At 44.3% G+C, this 24333-nt stretch overlaps 1 protein-coding gene across 4 annotated transcripts in view; it reads left to right on the top strand.

The window, feature by feature from the left end:
- Positions 1 to 1198: 1198 nt before the first annotated feature.
- The window catches only part of LOC110522449 (serine/threonine-protein kinase PAK 5), a 132333-nt gene continuing 109198 nt past the window's right edge, over positions 1199 to 24333 (top strand). For 2 of the 4 annotated variants that reach the window (XM_021600843.2, XM_021600841.2), the window contains exon 1: positions 1199 to 1343. The gene's annotated coding sequence lies outside the window, so the exon portion shown is untranslated. The remainder of the gene's footprint in view (positions 1344 to 24333) is intronic. The other 2 variants (XM_021600842.2, XM_021600844.2) reach the window with 2 other exon arrangements.

The following is a 24333-nucleotide window of genomic DNA, read 5'->3' as shown; positions in this document are numbered from 1 at the left end:
TAATAAGAAATCGACCTGTTTTGAATATTGGGGGGATTTTTGCTCATGGATTTCACACTCTACAGTAGCAGGGTGAACTCTAGCGGTCTAGTTCAGTTTACTGAGTCCCACAGTTAGAATATGATCAATAGAGATACTGAATTGCCCAATTATCAATCCAATTAAACAGTGGCATATCTGGACTTATAATCAATCACTAAATTTAACCTCCAATAACAGACAACTGGCTAACATGGTTCATAGATAAACAGACTGAAGTCCTACAATTCATCCACCGCACTGATATTATGAGAACAAGTTGATGTTATAGACAGATCAAATAATGTGACCACTGATGCCGACCTTCAATGTCCCTGATCCTATAATCATACCATCATATCATTATTTCATCCAATCCTGTCATGTAAAGGTCATATCATATCAATGGGTTGCATTGTTTTGTGATCGTCCTCAGAATTACAACTCGATCAGCCATCGGTGGTGTTTGACGCTGGCGTCGCCCCAGTGATGCGCCACCTGCAGCTTGCCAGCTGCGCCACATCAAAGCCAAACACACCATTGGTGTTGTCACTGGTTCACATTCAAACCCATACGTCATAGATGGACCACATTCCCCTTTTTTATTTATTTTTATTTCCAGTGACGTTGCACATTTGGATATTCCCTCTCCACTCGCTAGCAATCTATAATTCTGACGTAACAAAACACCCATTCCAAATTCAGCCTATTTGTTGACCTACTAGAAGTCTTTGGAAGGACATGCAAATGCTGAATATGTCATGAACAGCTGCAACGTTGTATAATCAGGTAACCGATAATAGCGTTTGATAATACATTAACAAAAATAACGTCCAGTCCCCTAGCCCATAGACCTATAATATTCTTTGTCACTTTGCTGCACGTTTCACAGTCCTTCACTGTCTGTCATTCAATCACCTCAAATCTAAAGGAGGCCGTTGCATTGAATATTGTGGCCATATCTGACAGAAAATAAAATATCAGCCTACATTATTTGGTTTAAATTGCATTATTACCCCCCTAATATTTTGCGGCCGAATCCTCTTCCAGTTCAACCGCGCGCCGCTCTTAAAACACAGGTGCTCTAATTTCTGACGGTCTCTGCAAGCCCCACTCCACTCCTCTCCACAACATCCCGGATGTAAGCCTGCACACTCTCTCTCACACACACACACACAGCGGTCTGTACCGCGCAGCTCAGTAGCACCACGGAGCGACATTAACATGGCGCTGGCAGCCACATAACGGTACCCACCATAATAATCATAATACCTAGACCAAATACAGCGGCGGGACATGTGAGGGCGACAGCCTCAAGACTGCAGGTAGGTGCAATTCTAGTAATCGATAAACGCTCTGCGATATGCCATTTTGTGAAATATGGTCGCTTCTTGCAGAACACCTCTCTCCCATTCATTAGCCTAGGCTTATAGTCCTACAGTTAAACACCACTGGCACTGACAGCGGTTTGTTCTTCTCCACAAGACTCTCGGGAATAGCCTAAACAGATACATATGTAGTTGGGAATGAGCGTATGTTATCATGGCTACAGGCTGCAGGATAGACTACGTGCAACGACCGCTGTCCTTGGTGTTGAAACCGAAATGCTGTCTGCATTTTGTAAATATATGATAGTCAGTGAAGCAATCAATCAATGGAGTCTTAAGAAAACCGATGCTGGTTTGTTTTTAGGGGGTAATATTCATCAGCAGGGTTTGACATTATCCTTGGTTACAATAAGGATGTTCACCAATAGATGAGAGTTCAGTAGACTAGTACAGTAGGCCAGTACAGTAGGCCAGTACAGTAGGCTAGTACAGTAGGCCAGTACAGTAAGCTAGTACAGTAGACTAGTACAGTAGGCCAGTACAGTAGGCCAGTACATTAGGCTAGTACAGTAGGCCAGTACAGTAGGCCAGTACATTAGGCTAGTACAGTAGGCCAGTACAGTAGGCCAGTACAGTAGGCTAGTACAGTAGACCAGTACAGTAGGCCAGTATAGTAGACTAGTACAGTAGGCCAGTACAGTAGGCCAGTACAGTAGGCTAGTACAGTAGACCAGTACAGTAGGCCAGTACAGTAGGCTAGTACAGTAGGCCAGTACAGTAGGCTAGTACAGTAGTCCAGTACAGTAGGTCAGTACAGTAGGCTAGTACAGGGGACCAGTACAATGGACCAGTATAGTAGGCTAGTACAGTAGGTCAGTACAGTAGGCTAGTACAGTAGGCCAGTACAGTAGGCTAGTACAGTAGGCCAGTACAGTAGGCTAGTATAGTAGGCCAGTACAGCAGACTAGTACAGTAGGCCAGTACAGCAGTCTAGTACAGTAGGCTAGTACAGTAGGCCAGTACAGTAGGCTAGTACAGTAGGTTAGTACAGTAGGCCAGTACAGCAGGCCAGTACAGCAGTCTCCTACAGTAGGCCAGTACAGCAGTCTAGTTCAGTAGACTAGTACAGTAGGTTAGTAGAGTAGGCCAGTACAGTAGGCTAGTACAGTAGGCCAGTACAGTATGCTAGTACAGTAGGCTAGTACAGTAGGCTAGTACAGTAGGTTAGTACAGCAGACTAGTACAGTAGGCTAGTACAGTAGGTCAGTACAGTAGGCTAGTACAGTAGACCAGCACAGTAGGTTAGTACAGCAGACTAGTACAGTAGGCTAGTACAGTAGGTCAGCACAGTAGGCTAGTACAGTAGACCAGTACAGTAGGTTAGTACAGTAGGCCAGTACAGCAGGCCAGTACAGCAGTCTCCTACAGTAGGCCAGTACAGCAGTCTAGTTCAGTAGACTAGTACAGTAGGTTAGTACAGTAGGCCAGTACAGTAGGCTAGTACAGTAGGCCAGTACAGTAGACTAGTACAGTAGGCTAGTACAGTAGGCTAGTACAGTAGGTTAGTACAGCAGACTAGTACAGTAGGCTATTACAGTAGGTCAGTACAGTAGGCTAGTACAGTAGGCTAGTACAGTAGACCAGCACAGTAGGCTACAGTAGGCGGTTTGGTTGAACAAATGGTGAGTTTTAAAGTTCAATGCATCTCCAGGATTATAAGGTGTGTAGAGGAAAATTAAAAGTGGTATGCTGCTGGGGTCTAACCAAATCCTGCTACAAGGAACTGGATATACAAAGGAACAGAATGTAGCCTATTTCTCCGGAGTGTCATTAGCACATTAGTGCTGTTGCAAATCAATGACTGATAGGGGAAAAAACAGTAATAATAATAATAATATTACAATTACATCGTTTTGCTCTCTTTCTATATTTGGCCTCTACATGTTTAGTGTGAGGATATCTCTGAGTTACTGCAGCTATTCTGTTGTGACTGTTTTCAACGGAGGTCCTGTGTCTCATCCTCAGCAGAAAGCCTTGATTCAGTAACACTCCTACCACAGTGGCACCATTCCTACTCCCTGTCCTCGTCCCTCTCCCAGTCCCTGTCCCCGTCTGTCCCCAACTGTGACCAAACCCTCAGACAAGGATAGGCCTTTTGCCGCTCAAGGCAACACACACGCACATACAGTCGCCGGTTATCCAGTTGGTAATGTATTCAGCAGCGAGAACAACAGCTTTACATAATGATCAAAGCTTGAGGAGGCTCTGCGTACAGTAGGCCTAATAATAACCTTTGAAGTTATAAGAACATTCATTCCACTAATATTAGACTCAAATGCTAGAATAGAGTGGGTCTAGACATAGAAATATAATGCATTCATTCTATAGTATAGTCCTGTTTATGTTTGTCTTGCAGTAGCAGTATATGGGCTTGGAGAGTGAATGACATTGGTAAGGAATGACACAGTATTTGCTATATTTGTCCATATGGCTATACTATACACTCTTAGAAAAAAGGGTTCTTCAAAGGGTTCTCCTATGGGGACAGCCGAAGAACCCTTTCAGGTTCTAGATAGCACCTTTTTTTCTAAGAGTGTACTAGTCCATCATATTGTATTTATGCATGTCTTTAGGATGTGCCTCTGATATACTCATGGACTTCGCATTAGGATAGACCACTTGTCTAGTCACGTCTTTCACCCTGACTTTGTATGTCTATAACATCTCTCTCACTGACACTGTTGATACAGTAGAATGGGAGACTACAGTGTTTTTTCATACAGGTATGTAGTAATCGAGGGACAATTTAGTTGACGGTTAAATATGCGTGTGTGTAAGCCCCTGTAAGACTCAGTGGAGGTTTGAACCCAGTGTGTCTGGGAGACTTACAGAGATGGATTCTGATGATGGAAGGAATGACTGGAGGATAATGTAAATGAACTAGACACAGATAGAGAGGAGAGGAGGAGGAGGAGGAGGAGCAGGAGAGATGAAGTAGCACAAGAGTAGCACAGAATAGAGAGGAGGATGACAAAATCATGAAAAGATGATCATAGAGAGAGAGAGTTGTCTAAAGAGGATAGAGAGAGAGAGAGAGAGGAGAGAGAGGTGTCTGAAGAGGAGAAAGAGAGAGAGGAGAGAGAGGTGTCGAAAGAGGAGAGAGAGGTGTCTAAAGAGGAGAGAGAGGTGTCTAAAGAGGAGAGAGAGAGTTGTCTGAAGAGGAGAAAGAGAGAGAGGAGAGAGAGGTGTCTGAAGAGAAAGAGAGAGAGGAGAGAGAGGTGTCTAAAGAGGAGAGAGAGAGTTGTCTGAAGAGGAGAAAGAGAGAGAGGAGAGAGAGGTGTCTGAAGAGGAGAAAGAGAGAGAGGAGAGAGAGGTGTCTAAAGAGGAGAGAGAGAGTTGTCTGAAGAGGAGAAAGAGAGAGAGGAGAGAGAGGTGTCTGAAGAGGAGAAAGAGAGTTGTCTGAAGAGGAGAAAGAGAGTTGTCTGAAGAGGAGAAAGAGAGAGAGGAGAGAGAGGTGTCTGAAGAGGAGAGAGAGAGTTGGTTGAAGAGGAGAAAGAGAGAGAGGAGAGAGAGTTGGCTAAAGAGGAGAGAGAGAGAGGAGAGAGATGAGAGAGAGGAGAGAGAGGAGAGAGAGAGAGGAGAGAGAGGAGAGAGAGAGGTGTCTAAAGAGGAGAAAGAGAGAGAGGAGAGAGAGAGGAGAGAGAGAGGAGAGAGAGGAGAGAGAGAGGTGTCTAAAGAGGAGAAAGAGAGAGAGGAGAGAGAGAGGAGACAGAGGAGAGAGAAAGGTGTCTAAAGAGGAGAAAGAGAGAGAGGAGAGAGAGAGGAGAGAGGAGAGAGAGGAGAGAGAGAGGAGTCTAAAGAGGAGAAAGAGAGAGAGGAGAGAGAGAGGAGAGAGAGGTGTCTAAAGAGGAGAAAGAGAGAGAGGAGAGAGAGGAGAGAGAGTGGTCTGAAGAGGAGAGAGAGAGAGAGGAGAGAGAGGTGTCTAAAGAGGAGAAAGAGAGAGAAGAGAGAGAGGAGAGAGAGTAAGGTCTGAAGAGGAGAGAGAGAGAGAGGAGAGAGAGAGGTCTGAAGAGGAGAGAGAGAGAGAGGAGAGAGAGAGGTCTGAAGAGGAGAAAGAGAGAGAGGAGAGAGAGGAGAGAGAGTGGTCTAAAGAGGAGAAAGAGAGAGAGGAGAGAGGAGAGAGAGAGGTCTGAAGAGGAGAGAGAGAGAGAGGAGAGAGAGAGAGGTCTGAAGAGGAGAGAGAGAGAGAGAGAGAGGAGAGAGGTCTGAAGAGGAGAGAGAGAGAGGAGAGAGAGAGGTCTGAAGAGGAGAGAGAGAGAGAGGGGAGAGAGAGGAGAGAGAGTGAGGTCTGAAGAGGAGCGAGAGAGAGAGGAGAGAGAGAGAGGTCTGAAGAGCAGAGAGAGAGAGAGGAGAGAGAGGAGAGAGAGTGGTCTAAAGAGGAGAAAGAGAGAGAGGAGAGAGGAGAGAGGTCTGAAGAGGAGAGAGAGAGAGAGAGAGGAGAGAGAGAGGTCTGAAGAGGAGAGAGAGAGAGAGGGGAGAGAGAGAGGTCTGAATAGGAGAGGGAGAGAAGAAAGTGAGGTGTCTAAAGAGGAGAACGAGAGAGAGGAGAGAGAGAGGTCTGAAGAGGAGAGGGAGAGAAGAAAGAGAGGTGTCTAAAGAGGAGAACGAGAGAGAGGAGAGAGAGAGGTCTGAAGAGGAGAGGGAGAGAAGAAAGAGAGGTGTCTAAAGAGGAGAGAGATGAGAGAGAGGTGTCTAAAGAGGAGAGAGAGGTGTCTGAAGTGGAGAGAGAGGAGAGAGAGGTGTCTAAAGAGGAGAGAGAGGTGTCTGAAGTGGAGAGAGAGGAGAGAGAGGTGTCTAAAGAGGAGAAAGAGAGGAGAGAGAGGAGAGAGAGTTGTATGAAGAGGAGAGAGAGGAGAGAGAGTGGTGTCTGAAGAGGAGAGAGAGGAGAGAGTGGTGTCTGAAGAGGAGAGAGAGGTGTCTGAAGTGGAGAGAGAGGAGTCTAAAGAGGAGAAAGAGAGGAGAGAGAGGAGAGAGAGGTGTATGAAGAGGAGAGAGAGGAGAGAGAGTGGTGTCTGAAGAGGGGAGTGAGGTGTCTGAAGTGGAGAGAGAGGTGTCTAAAGAGGAGAAAGAGAGGAGAGAGAGGAGAGAGAGGAGAGAGAGGTGTATGAAGAGGAGAGAGAGGAGAGAGAGTGGTGTCTGAAGAGGAGAGAGAGGTGTCTGAAGAAAAGAGAGAGGAGAGAGAGAGGTGTCTAGAGAGGAGAGAATAGAGAGAGAGAGAAGAGAGCGAGAGAGAGGAGAGAGAGAGAAGGGAGAGAGAAAAGAGAGAGAGAGAGAGGAGAGTGAGATGGAGAGAGAGGAGAGAGTGAGAGGTGTCTAAAGAGGAGAGAGAGGAGAGAGTGAGAGTTGTCTAAAGAGGAAAGAGAGGAGAGAAGAGAGGAGAGAGAGAGAGGAGAGAGTGAGAGGTGTCTAATGGGGAGAGAGTAAATACTGTAGAGTTAGACAGACACATTCATCTTCATAGGTTCCAGATAGGTCTCAGATAGGTCACACATAGGTCATAGATAGGTCATGGCCATTGTGTTTCTCACTGCTTGTTTAGTATTATCTTCCTGTGTGTGATCTGCAGGACTCGCAGTGTGTGTGTGTGTGTGTGTGTGTGTGTGTGTGTGTGTGTGTGTGTGTGTGTGTGTGTGTGTGTGTATGAGTGGGTGTTGTGCAGAACTTGATGTGTGCGTGTGTTCTGCAGGACACACTGTGTGTGTGTGTGTGTGTGTGTGTGTGTGTGTGTGTGTGTGTGTGTGTGTGTGTGTTTGAGAGAGAGAGAGTGGGTGGGTGTTCTGCAGGACTTGATGTGTGTGTGTGTGTGTGTGTGTGTGTGTGTGTGTGTGTGTGTGTGTGTGTGTGTGTGTGTGTGTGTGTGTGTGTGTGTGTGTGTGTGTGTGTGTGTGTGTGTGTGTGTGTGTGTGTGTGTGTGAGAGAGAGAGAGAGAGAGAGTGGGTGTTCTGCAGGACTTGATGTGTGTGTGTGTGTGTGTGTGTGTGTGTGTGTGTGTGTGTGTGTGAGAGAAAGAGAGAGAGAGAGAGAGTGGGTGTTCTGCAGGACTCGCTGTGTGTGTGTGTGTGTGTGTGTGTGTGTGTGTGTGTGTGTGTGTGTGTGTGTGTGTGTGTGTGTGTGTGTGTGTGTGTATACAACATGACCTGGGGGGCTGTAGCATTGCAAATGTCACATGGGGTGGGACCATGTATGTCCCTCTACCCAGCCAGCCTGAGGACTGCTCCACTCCACACTAACCTATTTATTCCCTCTCCCTTTAGACACTGATTTAAGGTCTGATAGAATTGGGGGAGACTGAGCTGATCCTAGATCTGTGCAGACAGACAATTTATACTTTGATTCAACCCTCTGTGTGGCAGAGAAGACCACTCTGTAGCTCCAACAGCTTCATCAGGGGAGATGCATTGGAATCATAGTGCACTGATGAGAGCAAGTGTATGTCGTGTTGTGTGTTGTGTTGTGTGTATGTGTGTGTGTGTGTGTGTGTGCCTGCATGCATGCGTGTGTGTATGTATGTGTGTTTGCCAGTCGGCTGGCGTGGGGGGCTTGGCATCAGAGGGCAGTGATGAGAGGGCTAGTGATGAGAGGGCTAGTGTAGCCTACACACCAAGGTAGGCCCTTGGGCTAGACTGCTGCTGCTCTATGCTGGCATTACTACTCTGTCACTCACTCCCTGTCCCAGGGACTTACTGTCTCTGAAAGTGTGGGTGTGTGTGTTTGTTTGTTTCGCTCTGTCTGTCTGTCTGTCTGTCTGTCTGTCTGTCTGTCTGTCTGTCTGTCTGTCTGTCTGTCTGTCTGTCTGTGAGAAAGAGACAGAAAGACAGAGAGAGAGAGAGAGAGAGAGAGAGAGAGAGAGAGAGAGAGAGAGAGAGAGAGAGAGAGCAAAAGTGTGTTTGCCTTTGCATGTTTTTGTGTGTGTAGTGTTGGCCTATGTGTGTGTGAACCCTACTCAACCCTGCCCTACTCAATCCTGCCCTACTCAACTCTGCCCTACTCAACTCTGCCCTACTCAACCCTGCCCTTCTCTACCCTGCCCTACTCAACCCTGCCCTACTCATTCCTGCCCTACTCATTCCTGCCCTACTCAACCGTGCCCTACTCATTCCTGCCCTACTCAACCCTGCCCTACTCATTCCTGCTCTACTCAACCCTGCCCTACTCAACTCTGCCCTACACCACCCTGCCCTACTCATTCCTGCCCTACTCATTCCTGCCCTACTCAACCCTGCCCTACTCATTCCTGCCCTACTCATTCCTGCCATACTCAACCCTGCCCTACTCAACCCTGCCCTACTCATTCCTGCCCTACTCAACCCTGCCCTACTCAACTCTGCCCTACTCATTCCTGCCCTTCTCTACCCTACTCAACCCTGCCCTACTCATTCCTGCCCTACTCAACTCTGCCCTACTCATTCCTGCCCTACTCATTCCTGCCCTACTCATTCCTGCCCTACTCAACTCTGCCCTACTCAACCCTACTCAACCCTGCCCTACTCATTCCTTCTCTACTCAACCCTGCCCTACTCAACCCTGCCCTACTCAACCCTGCCCTACTCATTCCTGCCCTACTCAACCCTGCCCTACTCAATCCTGCCCTTCTCTACCCTGCCCTGCCCTACTCATTCCTGCCCTACTCATTCCTGCCCTACTCAACCCTGCCCTACTCATTCCTGCCCTACTCATTCCTGCCCTACTCAACCCTGCCCTACTCAACCCTGCCCTACTCAACTCTGCCCTACTCAACCCTGCCCTACTCATTCCTGCCCTACTCATTCCTGCCCTACTCATTCCTGCCCTACTCAACCCTGCCCTACTCATTCCTGCCCTACTCATTCCTGCCCTACTCATTCCTGCCCTACTCAACCCTGCCCTACTCAACTCTGCCCTACTCAACCCTGCCCTACTCATTCCTGCCCTACTCATTCCTGCCCTACTCATTCCTGCCCTACTCAACCCTGCCCTACTCAACCCTGCCCTACTCAACTCTGCCCTACTCAACCCTGCCCTACTCATTCCTGCCCTACTCTTTCCTGCCCTACTCAACCCTGCCCTACTCAACCCTGCCCTACTCAACTCTGCCCTACTCAACCCTGCCCTACTCAACTCTGCCCTACTCAACTCTGCCCTACTCAACCCTGCCCTACTCAACCCTGCCCTACTCAACTCTGCCCTACTCATTCCTGCCCTACTCAACCCTGCCCTACTCAACTCTGCCCTACTCAACTCTGCCCTACTCAACTCTGCCCTACTCATCCCTGCCCTACTCAACTCTGCCCTACTCAACCCTGCCCTACTCATTCCTGCCCTACTCAACCCTGCCCTACTCAACTCTGCCCTACTCAACCCTGCCCTACTCAACTCTGCCCTACTCATTCCTGCCCTACTCAACTCTGCCCTACTCAACCCTGCCCTACTCAACTTTGCCCTACTCATTCCTGCCCTACTCATTCCTGCCCTACTCAACCCTGCCCTACTCAACTCTGCCCTACTCAACCCTGCCCTACTCAACTCTGCCCTACTCATTCCTGCCCTACTCATTCCTGCCCTACTCAACCCTGCCCTACTCAACTCTGCCCTACTCATTCCTGCCCTACTCATTCCTGCCCTACTCAACCCTGCCCTACTCAACTCTGCCCTACTCAACCCTGCCCTACTCAACCCTGCCCTACTCATTCCTGCCCTACTCAACCCTGCCCTACTCAACTCTGCCCTACTCAACCCTGCCCTACTCAACTCTGCCCTACTCATTCCTGCCCTACTCAACCCTGCCCTACTCAACTCTGCCCTACTCATTCCTGCCCTACTCATTCCTGCCCTACTCAACCCTGCCCTACTCAACTCTGCCCTACTCAACCCTACTCAACCAGTAACCGGTTCAATAAGGTGTGGGTGAGTAAGTGTGAGCCTAATTCCAGTGTAATCACTATTAAAGCGACAGCTGTTTAGAATGGGCAGGTTTAAAAAGCCAATTGGACTGGTTGTTGTCTCACCTCTGCTGTATTTCACAGTAGTTACATATCAAGTCCAGTGAAGCACTTAACTGTCCACTGGCTGGTTTTCCCATCAGGCAGAACACCTTTATGTAAGTACACCTGCAGGGAAGCCATTCAGGGATTTAAAAGATACAGGTATGTATTCACAAAGCGTCTCAGAGTGGGAGTGCTGATCTAGGATCAGTTTTGCCATTTTAGATCATAATGAATAAGAGGGGAGCTGAGGCTTTGTAAATATGGGTCCTGGTCTGTGTCCCATTAGTCTGAATGGGACTCTAACGTTTAGGCCTTATCTAAAGTTAAAACAGAGAAGAAACTGCTGGAAGTGGTGTTGGAGGGCCAGTAGGAGACACCCTTTCCTCTGGTCTAAAAAAAATATCCCAATGACCCAGGTTAGTGATTGGGGGCACTGCCCTGTGTAGGTTGCCGTCTTTCGGATGGGACGTTAAATTGGTATAAGTTGTCACTAAAGATCCCATGGCACTTATCGTAAGAGTAGATGGTGTTAACCCCGGTGTCCTGACAAAATTCCCAAGCTGTCCCTCATACCATCACGGTCACCTAATCATCCCCAGCTTACAATTGTCTCATTCATCCCCCTCCTCTCCCCTGTAACTATTCCCCAGGTCATTGTTGTAAATGAGAATGTGTTCTCAGTCAACTTACCTGTTAAAATAAGGGTGAAAAAATGGAAGGCTATTCTATGTATTTCCCATTTCAGATGATTCTTGAAGTGAGTAAGCGTATTCCTCATGTAACATTACATTAGGATCACATAGACCCTTATACACATCTACATACCAGGAGCTCTGCACATGGCTATTGTATGACATTGCTGTGCATTCCTGCAGTGTAATTAGAGGTTTCTATTGTTCACCTCTGGGAGGCTCTTTCCTCTCCATTCCTCATACCTCAGGCATGCAAATGGTACTATAGACTTCTTAACAAGCTATTACTGCTGCTGCAAACACCATCCTGCATGAATAGCAGTAATATTTAGCATTCCATTATGGAGATATTGATATTCCACAGAACACATACTTCTCCCCTCCCTCTCTCCCCCCCTCTGTCCCCCCTCTCTCCCCCCTCTATCTTTCTCCCCCCTCTCTCTTTCTCTCTCTCTCCCTCTCCCTCTCTCTCTCCCTCCCCCTCTCCCTCTCTCTCTCTCTCCATTGATGTTAAATGACTACATAATCACGAAGGGAATTATCAACTAGCCGAGTTTAATAGAGTGGGATGTTGTTGTTTAATATCAGTGTTTCCGCTATATGCATTTAGCAGCGGCGCATCGTGGCCGCAAAAGAAACAAAATATATAAAGTATGTAGAAAAGATAATGAAACTATATATTTTTTAATGAGATCATCTTTGAGAACTAACAATCCATAAAATAAAAACAAGCAATTCAGGGAGATTCTGAAATGTAAAAAATGGCATTGGGCCCACATTGATTTTGTTATAATGTTTGAGTCACTCAGATAGCATAAGAACAAGGCCTAAGCCATGGAAAAATGCATAGAATTGCAGGGCATTAGCTTTAAAACTTCAGATTCTCTCTCCCCACTGGCAAAATGTGTAGAATTGCAGGGAATTAGCTTTTAAACAGCAACATTTGCAACCCCCCCCCCCCCTTACTTTAACACCACTGTTGAAAACAATCCTAGGGGGAACACTGGATATGCACTGTGTGTTGTAGACCATACTAATGGAACAGAAGTTCAGATCATGTTTTGCCAGATCAACCAGGTAGTGCACTGGTAATGCAGGCTATATACTGTTTTACACTCTGTCTCTTGTCTAAGCCTACGTGTTTAACACCATGTATCCTGTCTGAGCAAAGCAGTGTAAGCTCTGAAGACGGACAGGTGTCTGTAACATAGACTCAGAAGTACCATTTAGAAACTGCATATACTGTACGTTGATGTATTTAAGTGTCACGCCTTGTCCTGAGATATCTCTGTTTTCTTTATATTTTGTTTAGGACATGGTGTGACTTGGGTGGGTACGCTAGTTTTGGATTGTCTAGGGTTTTTGTATATCTGTTTTTTTTGTATGTCTGGGGTTTTGTAGGTCTAGGGGTTTTTGTATTCTATGTTGGCCTGATATGGTTCCCAATCAGAGAAAATGTCACATCCTGACCTTAGTTCCCTTTTTGTGTCTCTATTTTAGTTTGGTCAGGGCGTGAGTTGGGGCGGGCATTCTATGTTTTGTTCTAGGTTTGGTATTTCTAGGTGTTTGGCCTGGTATGGTTCTCAATCAGAGGCAGCTGTCAATCGTTGTCTCTGATTGAGAACCATACTTAGGTAGCCTGTTTTCCCACTTTTGTTTGTGGGTGGTTATTTTCGGTTTCAGTGTTTGCACCATACGGGACTGTTTCGGTATTCATTTATGCTCTTGTTCTTTTGTATTTAGTGTTCAGTGTATTAAAGTTAACATGGACACGTAACACGCTGCGCTTTGGTCTACTTCTTCTTCCACCAACGAAAATCGTTACAGACAGCTGTTTATCGTTGTCTCTGATTGGGGATCATATTTAGGTAGCCATTTCCCTTTGGTGTTTGTGGGATCTTGTCTATGTGTAGTTGCCTGTCAGCACTCGTTTGTATAGCTTCACGTGTTGTTATTTTGTTGGTTTGTTCCGTGTTCATTCTTTAAATAAATAAATAAGAATGTACGCATACCTTGGTCCGATCCTTATAACGAACGTGACATTAAGTTGAACACGTGGACGAGCAGGGTTGAGATTCCCTGTCACACTATCCAGAGCTGTCGCAGCCGTTACCCACTGGTTATGTAAACCAAATAAATCTATGTGATGATGTTGAATCAACGTGGAAAACTGATTAGATTTGCAGAAAGTCATCAACGTCAGGGAATTTGGTATTTTTTTCACTGAACTTTCAACCCAAATCCAATGATTGTTTGGGTGGGATTTCACGTTGAATTCACCTTCGTTGACAACTCAACCAAATGTAAATTAACGTTGAGACGTTGAGCTGATGTCTGTGCCCAGTGGGTAGCTACTGCACAGTATGTGTTTTTATTAAAGTAGATCGTATTACAAACTTTGGCCCTAGTAAGATTATCAATGCAGTCATAACTCGAAGCTATTAAGTTTGAACAAACATTCTATATTCCATCTCACATTGTATGGACTAGTTCCTCAAAATGTATAAAAAATAATTGTGAAATAAAGTATATTGGAGAAATAGAAGAAATAGCCCAATATAGCCCAATTAAGTCGGGAAATGGGTGGAACTGAAAAACAGCATCTCTGGAGAGATGGAAGTTGACATCAGTGCCCTAGAACAATCCCCTTTTCTTCTTCATCCTCTTCCTCATCCCCCATCCTCCCCTCCTCTCTCTATACCACGTAGGAAAATATTTTTAAAACCAGTGGTTTCATGGGAACGTTGACCTTAACCATGACCCCGGATGTTATAGTAGTATTTAAAGCCAACCACATCCCTTAAACTGACCCCACTGATAACTGTACTCATCCTCTTTAGCAAACATCAGGTTGGTGCTAATGTTACAGGAACACTTAGGGTGCCTTTGTAAATTCACTCTGGAGTGCCACATTAGCTGGATGTTTGTAAATTCACTCTGGAGTGCCACATTAGCTACAAGTTTGTAAATTCAGAGCGGTTCGCTCTCAGAGAGTTCCGAGCGCAAACTGGACGCTCTGGCCGAGGAGTAGGATTGATCAGAGCTTTCAGACATCACAACGGCAGTCAAGCACTCAAGCTAACTGGCTAAAATTTGCTAGCTTGCTAGCTATTTCCAGACATAAATGAGAGAACACCTCACTCTGACCATTTTACTCGCCCTAGCAGAGCTGGTTAGGCAGTTTTCATGTTATCCAGAGCGTTAGTGACTGTAACTGTATAGCTGGCAACAATTTAATTAAGCTTTTTTGCCAACGTTTACTGACACCGGCCAAGTTCAATGGGTGTTGAGCGATCGTAAATTCATCAATTATTCTGCACTCTGGCATACTCAGACGAGAGGGCTCTGAAATCGGAGTAGATAGCCAGAGTGAATTTACGAACACACCCTAGGCTTCAAAGAAAGCCACAGCATCCCAAACATTGGCAGCATCTCAACATTTTGGCTAGTTGGCTAGTTGTCACACTGTGTAGGCTATTGTCCGACATATGCAAGAGCCTGGAATTCCACTTATATTTGAGTCATTCATTAGTCGAATCCATCTGGTCAGCGTGACTCAAGACAGATAGCCTTCAGTATGTTAAGCTAATTATACTGAACGGAATGGATGACTTTTTGGGTGGATGTGGTAGGTTATACAATGATACATACATTGAGTCAGTCACTCTATCATTAACATTTGATATGGTATTTTCAACAGGATCTTCATTCTGAGTCTGAATAAAGTAGAAGATATTCTATTCTAGAATCATTATGCAATCACCATCATCCACCACAGGGCATGCAATCACCAGCAAAGTAGGGATGTTGTTAAAATATCAGCTGATGTGCAATTGTAAACAAAGATTGTCTTGTTTTGTTGACAACAATTCACAGAGATTAAACCAACTTTAGCAAACTGACCCTGACATCAGGAGACAGCATGAAAATCCTAGAGATTTTTCTCATGTCAACCTTAAAGAGAGTTTGCTGTAGATTGAGAATATACTGAGAACACTGAGAAATAAAGGTGCTATCTAGATCCTAACAGGGTTCTGCGTCTGTCCCCATAGGAGAACCATTTGAACAACCATCTTTGGTTCTAGGTAGAAACATTTTGTGTTCCATGAATAACCCTTTCCACATAGGGTTCTACATGGAACCCAAAGGGGTTTTTACCTGGAACCAAAAATAGTTACCCTATGGGGACAGCCAAATAACCCCTTTGGAACCTTTTTGCAGTTCTAGTCCAGTATTGTTGTTGGCTGATGTCTTGATTGTGTTTGGGTTCTGTTGTTGGCTGATGTCTTGGTTCTAGGTTTGGGGTTGTTGTTGGCTGATGTATTGGTTCTAGGTTTGGGGTCTGTTGTTGGCTGATGTCTTGGTTCTAGGTTTGGGGTTGTTGTTGGCTGATGTCTTGGTTCTAGGTTTGGGGTCTGTTATTGGCTGATGTCTTGGTTCTAGGTTTGGGTTCTATTAGTGGCTGATGTCTTGGTTCTAGGTTTGGGATCTGTTATTGGTTTATGTCTTGGTTCTAGATTTGGGGTATGGTGTTGGGTTCTCCTGCTTATGAGAAAGGTTTGGTTCTCTATCTGGTCTCTCTGGTCTCAGATCATATCATAAGATTTGTAGACTGCTGGTTTATGGGGTCCTACTTAGGTTTAGTCACTAGTGATTTATGGGGACATCAGTGTTTAAGTGCTAGCTGTGCCATACAGTAGCTTTAGGTTAGCTAAAGGTTATGACTTCATGTATGTCTTTAATGGACTCAAGGCATGAAGATAGGATGACTTGCATTTGTTAGCATACCAATGACACATCATTGAGACCAAGGAACTCTTCCTCTATAACACTTTCCTCTCTCTCCTCTCCCTGCTCTCTCTCTCTCCTCTCCCTGCTTTCTCTCTCCTCTCCCTGCTCTCTCTTCTCTCCCTGCGCTCTCTCTGCTTTCTCTCCGCTTTCTGTCCTCTCTCTGCTCACTCTCTCCTCTCTCTCCTCTCCCTGCTCTCTCCTCTCTCTCCTCTCTCTGCTCTCTCTCTCCTCTCTCTGCTCACTCTCTCCTCTGTCTCCCCTCTCTCCTCTCCCTGTTCTCTCTCTCCTCTCTTTCCTCTACCTGATCCCTCTCTCCTCTCCCTGCTCTCTCTCTCATCTCCCTGGCCTCTCTCTCCTCTCTCTGCTCTCTCTCCTCTCTCTCCTCTCCCTGCTCTCTCTCTCCTCTCTCTCCCCTCCCTACTCACTCTCTCCTCTCTCTGCTCTCTCTCTCCTCTCTCTCCTCTCCCTGGCCTCTCTTTCCTCTCTCTCCTCTCTCTTTCCTCTCTCTCCTCTCCCTGGTCTCTCTCTCTCTCCTCTCCCTGCTCTCTCTTTCGTCTCTCTCCTCTCCCTGGTCTCTCTCTCCTCTCCCTGCTCTCTATTTCCTCTCTCCTCTCCCGTGCGTGCTCTGACAGTATGAAATATGCTGCATCCTCTTCATCAGTTACAGGAGCCCAGTATGGCCTAAATGTAGGGGCGGTCTGTCCTCCTAACCATCACATAGTGATGTGATGTCTTTGTGTGTGTTTGGGTGTGCGTTTGTGTGTGTAGTTTACGTATTTATTTATCCAGCACACACACAGGTAAACACCCTGGTTCTCTAGAGATGCATGTACAAGCAAAACAGTCGATTTTGCAAAACAAGCCCCATTACTGTGCAGGTGAGCCCGTCAGTCAGTTTATTCTGAGCAGCTCAGAAATGCACCCACACACTGGCAGGCGTCTAATGACGCGGCGTATGGCTGAGAGTACTGATACGCTGACTGAATAGATTAAAGCATCCAATAACACAGCTGTGCTCTCTATGATACACAGGCATGAAATGACAGGAAAGTAATACAAATTAGGCAAGCTGAGTCTTTAGAGGGAGTCTTTAGAGGGAGTCCTTAGAGGGAGTCCTTAGAGGGAGTCTTTAAAGGGAGTATTTAGAAGGATTTTTTTAGAAGGAGTCTTTAGAAGGAGTCTTTAGAAGGAGTCTTTAGAGGTAGTCTTTAGAGGGAGTCTTTATAATGAGTCTTTAGAGGGAGTCTTTATAATGAGTCTTTATAATGAGTCTTTATAATGAGTCTTTAGAAGGAGTCTTTAGAAGGAGTCTTTAGAAGGAGTCTTTGTTTAGAGGGAGTCTTTATAATGAGACTTTAGAGGGAGTCTTTAGAAGGAGTCTTTAGAAGGAGTCTTTAGAAGGAGTCTTTAGAAGGAGTCTTTGTATAGAGGGAGTCTTTATAATGAGACTTTAGAGGGAGTCTTTAGAGGGAGTCTTTATAAGGAGACTTTAGGAGTCTTTATAAGGAGACTTTGTTTAGAGGGAGTCTTTAGAGGGAGTCTTTATAAGTAGTCTTTAGGGGGAGTCTTTAGAGGGAGTCTTTATAAGGATACTTTGTTTAGAGGCAGTCTTTATAATGAGTCTTTAGAAGGAGTCTTTAGAGAGAGTCTTTATAATGAGTCTTTAGGAGTCTTTATAAGGAGACTTTGTTTAGAGGGAGTCTTTAGAGGGAGTCTTTATAAGTAGTCTTTAGGGGGGGTCTTTAGAGGGAGTCTTTAGAGGGTGTCTTTAGAAGGAGTCTTTAGAGGGAGTCTTTATAACGAGTCTTTAGAAGGAGTCTTTAGAAGGAGTCTTTATAAGGAGACTTTGTTTAGAGGGAGTCTTTAGAGGGAGTCTTTATAAGGAGTTTTTAGAGGGAGTTTTTAGAGGGAGTCTTTAGAGGGTGTCTTTATAAGGAGTTTTTAGAGGGAGTCTTTAGAGGGAGTCTTTATAAGGAGTTTTTAGAGGGAGTTTTTAGTGTATGTTTTACTTTATCCCGCTCTTGTATATAATGAGACTGCTGTCAAGGCCATGCAGCCGAAACCCATCATAGTTTTAAAACTTTGTTTCCATTGAACATGCCATACAAATAAAGGCATTTAAATTCATTATATTTATTTTTGATGACCAATTTACCCCTTTTACCAAAACCTACTATTGTGTACCTTAGCAGCTTCTGTCTACTAAAACCTACTATTGTGTACCTTAGCAGCTCTTCCCTTCCTTATTTTTTTCTGCTTTGCAATGTGATTGGACTAACCGATGCACGTGTAAAGCAAGTCATGAACCCACAGCCACAGGGCAGTGTGTTAGAATCTACGTTGCAGCTATTTGCCAAAGGCCAAAGATATTGATGATTAGATTAGCGCTGTAAATGCAGTGCTAACAAGTAGCTTGTTTTTATTGCCATGGCTGTCTGGTGGGAAGGGATGGATGGGGATGGGACAGCCATGCCACAAATCATGCCAGGTTCCCTGTGGCGCCAGTCCTCTAGAGTCAGACCTGGTGTCCCTAGTTGATGATGTCCCTATTTCAGGTATTACATGCTGGCTTCTAGCCCACTGGGAGTAGGGAGATGTTGCCACTAGATGCTGATCCCCCCCCCTAGTCCCCCTATTATGTCTTGTGCTCCTTAATAAATGAAAAGTTGTGTAAGTTGCTCCATCTACACATCACTGAGGCTCCAAGCCCCCCTCTCTCCTCCCCCCTCTCTCTTTCTCCTGCTCTCCCCCTCTCTCTCCTCCCCCCTCTCACTCTCTCCTGCCCCCCTCTCTCTCCCTCTTGCTCCCACCCTCTCTCAATTCAATTCAATTCAAGGGGCTTTATTGGCATGGGAAACATGTGTTAACATTGCCAAAGCAAGTGAGGTAGATAATATACAAAAGTGAAATAAACAATAAAAATTAACAGTAAACATTACACATACAGAAGTTTCAAAACAATAAAGACATTACAAATGTCATATTATATATATATATATTTCAAAACAATAAAGACATTACAAATGTCATATATATATAATATGACATTTGTAATGTCTTTATTGTTTTGAAACTTCTGTATGTGTAATGTTTACTGTTCATTTTTATTGTTTATTTCACTTTTGTATATTATCTACCTCACTTGCTTTGGCAGTGTTGTAACAATGTACAAATGGTTAAAGAACACAAGGGAAAATAAATAAGCATAAATATGGGTTGTATTTACAATGGTGTTTGTTCTTCACTGGTTGCCCTTTTCTCGTGGCAACAGGTCACAAATCTTGCTGCTGTGATGGCACACTGTGGAATTTCACCCAGTAGATATGGGAGTTTATCAAAATTGGATTTGTTTTCGAATTCTTTGTGGATCTGTGTAATCTGAGGGAAATACAGTGGGGCAAAAAAGTATTTAGTCAGCCACCAATTGTGCAAGTTCTCCCACTTAAAAAGATGAGAGAGGCCTGTAATTTTCATCATAAGTACACTTCAACTATGACAGACAAAATGAGAAAAAAAATCCAGAAAATCACATTGTAGGATTTTTAATTAATTAATTTGCAAATTATGGTGGAAAATAAGTATTTGGTCACCTACATATAAGCAAGATTTCTGGCTCTCACAGACCTGTAACTTCTTCTTTAAGAGGCTCCTCTGTCCTCCACTCGTTACCTGTATTAATGGCACCTGTTTGAACTTGTTATCAGTATAAAAGACACCTGTCCACAACCTCAAACAGTCACACTCCAAACTCCACTATGGCCAAGACCAAAGAGCTGTCAAAGGACACCAGAAACAAAATTGTAGACCTGCACCAGGCTGGGAAGACTGAATCTGCAATAGGTAAGCAGCTTGGTTTGAAGAAATCAACTGTGGGAGCAATTATTAGGAAATGGAAGACATACAAGACCACTGATAATCTCCCTCGATCTGGGGCTCCACGCAAGATCTCACCCCGTGGTGTCAAAATGATCACAAGAACGGTGAGCAAAAGTCTCAGAACCACACAGGCGGGACCTAGTGAATGACCTGCAGAGAGCTGGGACCAAAGTAACAAAGCCTACCATCAGTAACACACTACGCCGCCAGGGACTCAAATCCTGCAGTGCTATATAACAAAGTATTGAGATAAACTTTTGTTATTGACCAAATACTTATTTCCACCATAATTTGCAAATAAATTCACAAAAAATCCTACAATGTGATTTTCTGGATTTGTTTTTCTCATTTTGTCTGTCATAGTTGAAGTGTACCTATGATGAAAATTACAGGCCTCTCTCATCTTTTTAAGTGGAAGAACTTGCACAATTGGTGACTGACTAAATACTTTTTTGCCCCACTGTATGTGTCTCTAATATGGTCATACAATGCGCAGGAGGTTAGGAAGAGCAGCTCAGTTTCCACCTAATTTTGTGGGCAGTGAGCACATAGCCTGTCTTCTCTTGAGAGCCATGTCTGCCTATGGCGGCCTTTCTCAATATCAAGGCTATGCTCACTGAGTCTGTCCATAGTCAAAGCTTTCCTTAAGTTTGGGTCAGTCACAGTGGTCAGGTATTCTGCCACTGTGTACTCTCTGTTTAGGGCCAAATAGCATTCTAGTTTGCTCTGTTTTTTTGTTAATTCTTTCCAATGTGTCAAGTAAATGTCTTTTTGTTTTCTCATGATTTGGTTGGGTCTAATTGTGCTGTTGTCCTGGGGCTCTGTAGGTTGTGTTTGTGTTTTTGAACAGAGCCCCAGGACCAGCTTGCTTAGGGGACTCTTCTCTAGGTTAATCTCTCTGTAGGTGATGGCTTTGTTATGGAAGGTTTGGGAATCGCTTCCTTTTAGGTGGTTGTAGAATTTAACGGCTCTTTTCTGGATTTTGATAATTAGCGGGTATCGGCCTAATTCTGCTCTGCATGCATTATTTGGTGTTTTACTTTGTACACAGAGGATATTTTTGTCTCAATATGGTGTTTGTCCCATTTTGTGAAGTCTTGGTTGGTGAGCGGACCCCAGACCTCACAACCATAAAGGGCAATGACTGATTCTATGACTGATTTAAGTATCTTTACCAGATCCTAATTGGTATGTTCAATTTGATGTTCCTTTTGATGGCATAGAATGCCCTAGTTGCCTTGTCTCTCAGATCGTTCACATCTCTCTCTCTCTCTCTCTCTCTCTCTCTCTCTCAAATTTAAAGGGCTTTATTGGCATGGGAAACATATATTTACATTGCCAAAGCAAGTGAAATAGATAATAAACAATAACGAATGAACAGTAAACATTACACTGACAAAAGTTCCAAAATAATTAATAAGACATTTCAAATGTAATTCTCTCTCTCTCACATAAAATGTTTTATTAAATGTAGATTTTTTTGTCATTGGCCTAATCAAAATACCCCATAATATCAAAGTGGATTCAACCACAAAGACCAGGGATGTTTTCCAATGCCTCGCAAAGAAGGGCACCTTTTGGTAGTTGGGAAAAAAAATTAAAAAGCAAGACTATCGAATATCCCTTTGAACATGATAAAGTTACTCATTACATTTTGGATGGTGTATCAATACACCCAGTCAATGCAAAGATACAGGCATCCTTCCTAACTCAGTTGCTGGAGAGGAAGGAAACAGCTCAGGGATTTCACCATGAGGCCAATGGTGACTTTAAAACAGTTACAGAGTTTAATGGCTGTGATAGGAGAAAACTGAGGATCGATCAACAACATTTTAGTTACTCCACAATACTAACATAATTGACAGAGTGAAAAGAAGGAAGCCTGTACAGAATACAAATATTTAAAAACATATTTCTTGTTTGTAACAAGGCACTAAACTAATACTGCAAAAACGTGGCAAAGCAATTCACTTTTTGTCCTGAATACAAAGTCTTATATTTGGAGTAAATCCAATACAACACATTACTGAGTACCACTCTCCATATTTTCAAGCATAGTGGTGGCTGCATCATGTTGTAGGTATGCTTGTAATCATTAAGGACTGGGGAGTTTTTCAGGATAAAAAATAAAATGGAATAGAGTTAAACACAGGTAAAATCCTAGAGGAAAACCTGGATCAGTCTGCTTTCCACCAGACACATGGAGATGAATTCATCTTTCAGCAGGACAATAACCTAAAACACAAGGCCAAATCTACACTGGAGTTGCTTAGCAAGAAGACAGTGAATGTTCCTGAGTGGCCGAGTTACTTAAATTCTGTATTTCATTTTCAATAGAATGTTTTTACATGATTTCAGTGTGTCATTATGGGGTATTGTGTGTAGATGGATGTGAGAGAAAAAATCTATTTAATTAATTTTGAATTCAGGCTGTGACAACAAAATGTTGAATAAGTCAAGGGTGGTGAATACTTTCTGATAGCATGGAATGTTAATCCTTTTGATAAAGTCAGTAATCCTTAGGCTGTAATCCACAGTAGGCTGTAATCCACAGTAGGCTGTAATACACAGTAGGCTGTAATACACAGTAGGCTGTAATACACAGTAGGCTGTAATCCACAGTAGGCTGTAATACACAGTGGGCTGTAATATACAGTAGGCTGTAATACACAGTAGGCTGTAATACACAGTAGGCTGTAATACACAGTAGGCTGTAATACACAGTATGCTGTAATACACAGTAGGCTGTAATACACAGTAGGCTGTAATACACAGTAGGCTGTAATACACAGTAGGCTGTAATACACAGTGGGCTGTAATACACAGTGGGCTGTAATACACAGTGGGCTGTAATACACAGTAGGCTGTAATACACAGTAGGCTGTAATACACAGTAGGCTGTAATACACAGTAGGCTGTATTGTTTTAAGAAAGTAAGTACATAATCACCATCATGCTTTTTCATGCCGGATCAGGAAGCATATTTCTGGTGCATCCTTTTTCGACCCGCCTCAAGAAGCCTTAAGTAATTTCTACAATTGTGGAGCCCACAACATCAAGATGTAGGAAATGTTGTCTACCAAAACTGATATTCTACATATGTTAGTACATTAGTCTCGCACGGTCGTGTAGTCATGTCAAGCAAAGAAATCTGGTAGGAATTCAGTCCGACCTCTCCATAGTCAGAACTCTCTCCATGGATAACCTATAACTATGATACTGAGGAACACTTCCTGGTTGCAAACCCACACTAACCCAGTAACTTTAGCTGGGCTTGATTGTGTTTACCTGGCGTAATGGGACCAATAGAATAGTCGTACAACAGCAAACTCCACTTGTCTGAAACACCAGGCAGGCTAAAGCAAATGGCAAAAATATTCTAAAGATTTTGAATAGTATTCAAACTGAGGCCTGCAGCGCATTATGAAAAAGGCAGTCTCTGTGTTTGTGTGGTAACATGCAGTGTTGTGAACAGGGTTGCAGCATTTCAGGAACTGGGAATTTATTGAAAGTTCATGGAATTTTGCAACCCTAGTTATGAATGATTTCACTGTGTATCGGCAAAGCCTATTTCTCTGTGTTCCTGTTATCCCTTTGACCCACCTCAGTTCCCTTTCCTCATGTGTAAGTCACAACGTGCTGTTAAGTCATTTAGCCATCTGCATAAGTGGATCAACCCAAATGAGTGTGTATGTGTGTGTGTGTCTGCTTTGTAAATAGGTAATGGTTCCTAGGAGTGATAAATACAGTAGCTCTTATGGTTTACAACCAAGCAATGTTGTTACGCTGTTAGTGCTCTTATCTCATCTTTTCCCTATCTACAGTTATGTGTATATGTGTGTGTGTCTGTGTGCTTGATATGTGTCTATTTATGTGTGTGAGCGATGTAGGCCAAGCGCTATGAGCAGAATGCGAGCTGACGACCATCTCTTCAGGCGAGCTAGCAAGCAGATGGGGAAGACTGGATGTCATTAAATTATGGTATAATTAGCAGGATGTATTGGGTAAGAAACTGAGAGATGGAGAGAGTGGAGAGGAGAGAAGAAGGGATATAGAAAGAGAGAGCAGAGAGGCCTGCCTTTGCTAATTCGAACCAAAGTGAGACTGTGTAGCCTGTCTGGGGGTCACACACACACACACACACACACACACACACACACACACACACACACACACACACACACACACACACACACACACACACACACACACACACACACACACACACACACACACACACCTAATCCCACTCCACTTCCTTATCACAGCCATCAGTGGGTGAACTGTATGAGTTTTTACGAGGCTGTCTGCACCCGGATCAGATCCACTGACGGGAGCTTCTCTAATGAACTGCGCTATGCCCTTTCAAAATGTATGTTATTCCTGATGTATGTTTGAAAGAAGTCCTCTTATCTCATCAGTCTGGTTACTAGTGCTCTACCAATGACCCTCTACAAGCCCCTATGAGCCATGATGGGAAGGCTCAGTGAAAACAGGTCAGCAGATGTAAAGCTACATCTAGAAGAGCTGAAGCCTGAAGCCTGGTCAAGTGGAAAGAGAGGCAGAGAGGATAAACACCACTATGGAGGGAAGAGGATATATAAT

Source organism: Oncorhynchus mykiss, chromosome 4 (genome assembly GCF_013265735.2).
Source record: "Oncorhynchus mykiss isolate Arlee chromosome 4, USDA_OmykA_1.1, whole genome shotgun sequence".
Classification (NCBI taxonomy): domain Eukaryota; kingdom Metazoa; phylum Chordata; class Actinopteri; order Salmoniformes; family Salmonidae; genus Oncorhynchus; species Oncorhynchus mykiss.
This window is presented reverse-complemented; position numbering and strand designations above follow the sequence as displayed.